Genomic DNA, 6,412 nt, shown 5'->3' with positions numbered 1-6,412 from the left:
CAGCGGCAGAGAGAAACTGTTGCTGCTGCCACTGCCGCTGCCGCTGCTACTGCTTGGCTTATTGGAAAAGTGTGTTCCATTGCCATTTCGTTCCCGATTGGCATAAGCACGACAGTTGGTTCTATCTGGCAGTCAGTTTGTGTTGAAAATGCTGTCGCGACGGTTGTGCAACAACGCATGCAACGTTGACGTCGCTGTGCATAACGGTACACTCAGTAAGCTACCACAACATATTTGAGCCCACTGTGCAGTCTGTGGGTGAGCGGCGAACGCGTTAAATCTATGTAAGTGTGTGTGAGTGCAAGTGACGAATATTTAGGCGTGCGAGCCACAGTCGACCCTCCTGATCCTCGTTCTGCAACACGATGTCAAGCCAGTTGGCGTCCATAATGTTGCACGTTCGCTGCTGTTGCTGTTGACAGTCAAATTCAAAAATTAGTGACCGTTACAAAAGCAACTTTTCTGATTGGCCAATTTGGTGTAATTCAAAACGGGCGCGCGCGTTCTTTCGCCCATATACGTGCTCGGAGTGCTGCAGTTTTGCACAACAATAAAAAATGTTATTATTTTACACACAAACACCTCGCGTCTACATTACCTAAAAACGTACATACATATCTACATGCATATGTACATATGTATACATGGTACGTTCATATGAATACGAATTCATAACACATTAAGCTTCTTTATGAATTTTTATTGTTTGTTTGCCATGTTTGTTTTCAATTAAATATTGTTCTTTTTCTTCATCACAAAATGTGTGTCTGTGTGTGTGTCACAATGTAGCTGCGTGTGTGAGTGTGCTGGATGTGATTTGTGCAATTAACATCATCAATTTGTGCAATTAAATTCCTTCCATCGATAATGTTTGAGTGAGCAAACAAATTTTATAAATTATTTGTCATACGTTTGCAGCATTAATGTTTATTGTCGAAATTCCATTGAACGCGCATTCGCGTCTCAATAATAAATAAAGTGGCCAATTACACATGTATGTGTGTATGTACAGATGTTTCAAATGCGGCATAATTCGGCATAAACGTTCATAAACTGTTAAATGAAATATATTCACACAGAAGCCTCTGTTGCTCACATTACCTTCTCATGCAAATTTACATCAACAAATTTTAAATATGTTCGTACAATATAGTACGTGTGAAATCAAATTAATGAAACGCCTAACACACTCTGCAATATAGGAGCCCACTTTGTTGCAAAATCTAAGGCCTTTAGTAATATACTTTCAATAAGCAAAGTTTTGTTATGCAGATAATTTGATTTACACAAAAGGTTTGCAAAGTTTATTTCCAAGCAGTTCTACTGTATTTTATTATAGAATTAATTTCAGTGGAAGTAACCATAGGCGCCGAATTTCTGAATGATACTCGTAACCGTTTATATTTCCTATATAAATACCTCAAATAATTGAACAATTTCTTAATTGGCCCAATTGCAAAACTTTCCTGTAAGTATTTTCTTGTTCGAATTCAGGGACTTTTCGCTCTATTTGAAATTTTTGCACTTGCGTTCGCTTCTAAGTAACTTCTATTGACATTTAAATATACTTGTATGTATTTATTGACATTTATAAAGGGTTAAGAATAGGTCAATATGCCATTATTTTTAATTTAATTTTAATTTATTTTAATTGCAAAAAAAATTTGGTTTCCATAGTTTTAGTCTTAGTGAAATTATGTATTTCATTCATGAAATATTTTTATGAATAAGTTAACACAAACTTTTAGGCTACAAGCTAAGCATCGGTTCTCGGGCCTTTAGCTACTTGTATATACGAGTATAATCCTATATTCCTTGCATTTGCTTCATTTGAATCAAGTATTTATGACTGAATTGGTTATATAAAGTGTGTGTGTTGATGATTACTTGTGATGTTGCATATCAATCGATTTTGTAAGCCTTTGACCCGGGTGTGATTGATGGAAACTTGCACGTAATTATTATATTCAAATGGCAACATTGTGAGGCAGTGAACTTTCCCTTCTTTTGAATAAAATTAAATTTGCCTTTTCTTGAAACTCCATCATTGATTTCTAGGAATAATATTTAATGCATTGGTACTGTAAAATTTCAGTTGATTTTGCGGTAAATTTGGCGCTATTGATAAATACAAATTGATAAAAATAACTTGAAAGAGGGAAAACAGAGTTCGTGGAAATGGTTCTCGAAATGAATTAAAATGAATTTTAGCCGGAATAGATGGAATCCTTAGTCAACCCATTTGATGTTGCCTTAAAAGTAAAAGTGACATCCACATTAGACGAACAGGATTCTTGTCATGAACAATTCAGCCCCTAACATTTATGAACGAACTGTAAATGGCAAACATTGGCGAGTTGGTTGAGTGAAGAACTGACAGAGCTGTAATTACGTGAAACTCAACAGTAGGCCTAATGTTTTTACTCATAAGACATTTGCCACAGAGGTGAACAAAACATTTTGGTTGTAGTTAGAAAGCAGTTACGACTTGCTGTCTTTCTAATATTAAAATTGTAAGCAAAAATACCTAAATTTGCAGTAAACAAAAAAAAAAAAATCATGTACAACAATCAGAATTCCGTTTGGCCGCAATATTATCAATCGAGAAACACGTAAGATGCACGGGTAGCCTTCTATTCCTCAAGACTAACCTCGAATATTCTTAGAATGTCTCGCATATCCGGAGCGAAGGCAAAAAAGAAGCCGATGGTATTCCTCAATACGGATGTGCATTTTCCAAAATGTCCTTGCTGGGACCTTAGCGCATACGGTCCCGTACACACTCGTAGCAACCATACGCTGCCTTTGGGCAATGACTGCAATCCCTATACCTGGCAACTGAAGCCCAAGCAAAGCTCTGAGCCGTACTAGCAGCGGATGTTTGGAGTTCATCAGTTTTATGAAGTGTAATATGGGGGTCATTACTACTGCCTTGGCAAAATGTGCCATCCTTTAGCTCAAAGACCCCTTAGACGAGGCGCTTTACTTTGCAGTAAAATATACTCCTATTGAGCTGCTTTGTTTTGTTTAGATCTGTCTAGATCGCCTTACACATATAACTTTGGACCTTACTTAAGAAATTTGGTGTTACATTTTTAATAACTTTGAATCATGAACATCTTCGGTCTTTCTCGCTAAATAGGGGAGTTGAGGCATTCCGAAGTATCTAAGTGTTTTGTAGTATAAAATATTTTCAGTTTCCGTTTATTTTCTCACGACTAAGATGTAGGGTATGGACTCATCCCTCTTGTGGCGGACAATTCTGGCTTTGTCGCCTTTAATTTTCTCCTCCTCGGAAGAGAATTGCTTTAGCCGTCTCCTTAACTTTATAAATAAACTGTAGCATTTGGCCAGATGTTCTAAAAGTAAGCAACACTTAATGAATGGGAATACCTTCATATGGGTATCTAAGCAGCAACTGTAAGCAAAGCAAATTAATTTGCTGCCCAAGCTTGACTCTAGCTCTGATATTGTTGACTTTATTCAAAACATAGAAGCCGATGACAAAAATTGAAAACATATTTGTTATTTGTTAAACGCTTGATGTGTGGTTGGCAAACATGATGTCAGTAATCCAAATGTTATTTGTGTGTGGCCGTTGTTTAGTTTTTCGTTATTTCAGTGAAAATGTATTTGCAGCAAATAAATGCTTAGTCATAAATCGTGCACACAATTTGTCAAATACAATGTAAATTATGTGTGTAAGCAAATAAAGAATCAACAACAAAAAGTATAGTAATTCAATCGACTTCTAGCGCAAATAAACTATAAATTTTATGCACTATGCTTCATAGAATATAAAATGTAGTATGAAATAAATAAAAGTTAACACCGAATGCGGCAATTTTTCATTGCCTGACAACAAATTAATTGCCAAAGATAACAGCAGAAACAACAACAGCAACAAAAACATAACGAAAATCTGTTCGATTAAAAAGAGGGAGAGAGAGACAAAGCGAACAGCGGCAACAAACTTAATGAAAAGCAAAATAAAAGCAAACTGTCAAGTCGGTTAACGCCTTCGAAGTGCATCTAAATAAATACTCGTACAAAATAAAACAACAATAACAGTTGTATTAACAAGACGTGTACGTTCGTTTGTAAACAAAACTAGCCGTGCAACAACAGCAACAAGATAAGCAACTTGACCGAATTTCCCACCAATTCGGCAAAGTTCTGATCTGATCGGATCTGAGCAAATTTGTCGCAGTCGTCGCCTCCGTCTCGCTAATCTCGCGCAGCTCGCGATGATTTATGCAGGTGAGTCTCACTCTCAGCTCCATATGTCTATATACGAGTATACACTACTTTTTAATTGCCGTTTAGCTATGCAAATGCCTTACAGCTCCATTACAAGTGCGTCTGTGAGTGCGAATGCGTTTGAGTTGCTGGCATTGCGTAGCTTTTCAATGGCAGCCTACAGTGTTAGTCGCCAAGAAATTATATTGAAACATGCATTTGATTACCAGCTGCAACTAATTACAATCAGGCGCCGACTTCTCGACAAATATCTCACGAAGTTCGCGAGTCAATTAGTAGACGGCGAAATGAACAAAACTGCACACAACAATTTTAGATGGTTTTGCATTTTTGCGAGCATTTTGTTATTCGGAGGCACGTGCCTTTTCCCATTCACGACTCGCAACAGCAGCCTAATTAGTTGAAGTGCTTTTTATGCCAAACACAATGGCCAATCAACGAGAATTGACAATCACCCACGACAATCCCAAATGTCGATACTTAGCAGGTTTTTGTCTTTTCGGCCAGCAACTGACAGGCGAGCAAATACGAGTACAGAACGTCGACAGAACCGTGGGACGCTTTGGCAGTCCTCACAGCACAGCAGGGATAACAAGTGCCAATCCAGTTGAGTGGCAATACAAGCCCGTCGAGGTGTTTGGCTTAGCATTGAGTTTCGCTTTGGCGATGCAGATGAGAAAATCGCCCATTCATAAGTGGTTGGGGCATATGGGTCATACATTTAGAATGGAAATTCAAAACACATCCCGCTCGGTTATTTTTGTAGATCGGCAACGAATTTGTTTGTGCAGTATACATGTGTTTTATTGTTTTTTAATACTTTTCAAGGAATTCAAAAGCAATTGTAAGTCCCAAGTCCAATAATAAATAATGAGGAATATGCATTAAAAACAGCTAATAATTTGTGAAAACATTGTTAAAGAGTAGTTGATTCTTTTTATAGTTTAGTAATGAATTTTAAGGGGTTTTACGAGTATTGTCGATTGAAACCACTTCAATTAATGTTCAATATTGTGAATTATTTAATTATTGATTTACTTGTAATTCAGTTTGTATTATGTGACCTTTCAATTTTAAGACATCTTTAGATCATCTGAAGTTAGTTTTATAAATTAATATAGCTTCGGTTACAAACTCAACTTGAGTTACAAAACTGCTATGCTTTTCGCAAATCGAATCGAATTCTAACTTCTAATTCTGTTTTACTGCAATCTTTTATCTATCCTTCTAAAGTTAGCATTTATTAATACGGTACTAATATACCTTATAATTGTATGTAGGTATCTAAATTTTGGATTTGCAAGTTTTTTTCTACTTAGATGATGTTAATTGCAATTTGTTTGTTTGTCTGGGAAAATTTAGCTCGTAAAACTGTTAATTGTTAAAGTCATAACGTGAGAAAGAAATAATTAATTGTAAGCACTGCACACCCAACAGAATAAGCAATTCATAGCTGTTTCATTTGACAATTCAACAAATATTATAAAAGATTACAGTGAAACTCTCTTGGCCGGACACTCACCGACGACCAACTTTTGTCCGGCTAAGGGGATTGTCCGGTTAAGAGGATATATAGACATTTTTTCAATTTGTTGCTTATTTTAATTGTTTTTCTATTTAGGCGATTATAATAAATTGACTTTATTCAATATAAAAAATACTTTAGGATTTTGTAAATACTTACATATAACAATCACTTATAAAAATCCAAATTCATTCAATAATTTTACATTTATATGCTATACATAAACCCACAACAATATTTAGAACCTTATTGTAAATTTTTTCATTAAAAACCAATTTTTGAGTAAATGTGCGCCATTCAGAAGTTCAGTGCTTGGCTTCAGCCATAGTAGAAGAAAACAGATATTCACTTCTCTTGCAAATTATTTTAAAATTAAAATATTTTTCCTTTGAAATCATTCCTGAATATAAATAACAAAACATTTATTTTACTACATTACTAAACGGTACGCGTCCGGCCAAATTTGATGTGTTTATGCATGTCAGCGTCCGTTAACACGAGGTTCGCGTCCAGCCAAGAGAGGCTTTAGTTCGAATTTCTCGAAAAATAGCGTTCGCGTCCGATCAAGAGAGTGTCCGCACAAGAGAGGCGAACTTGCTCTAAAAAGTACACCAGAAGGAATGTTCT

The 6,412-nt window shown here is 36.0% G+C and overlaps 1 protein-coding gene across 1 annotated transcript in view; it reads left to right on the top strand.

The window, feature by feature from the left end:
• The first annotated feature begins 211 nt into the window (after positions 1-211).
• LOC115620188 (octopamine receptor Oamb) overlaps positions 212-6,412 on the top strand; it is a 54,374-nt gene continuing 48,173 nt past the window's right edge. Inside the window, exons 1-2 of the mRNA XM_030513318.1 lie at positions 212-284; positions 3,756-4,260. The gene's annotated coding sequence lies outside the window, so the exon portion shown is untranslated. The remainder of the gene's footprint in view (positions 285-3,755; positions 4,261-6,412) is intronic.

This window comes from Scaptodrosophila lebanonensis, unplaced genomic scaffold (assembly GCF_003285725.1).
Source record: "Scaptodrosophila lebanonensis strain 11010-0011.00,11010-0021.00 unplaced genomic scaffold, SlebRS2 tig00000024-arrow-pilon, whole genome shotgun sequence".
NCBI lineage: Eukaryota > Metazoa > Arthropoda > Insecta > Diptera > Drosophilidae > Scaptodrosophila > Scaptodrosophila lebanonensis.
The sequence above is the reverse complement of the archived record's forward strand: the minus strand, read 5'-3'. Positions and strand labels throughout refer to the sequence as shown.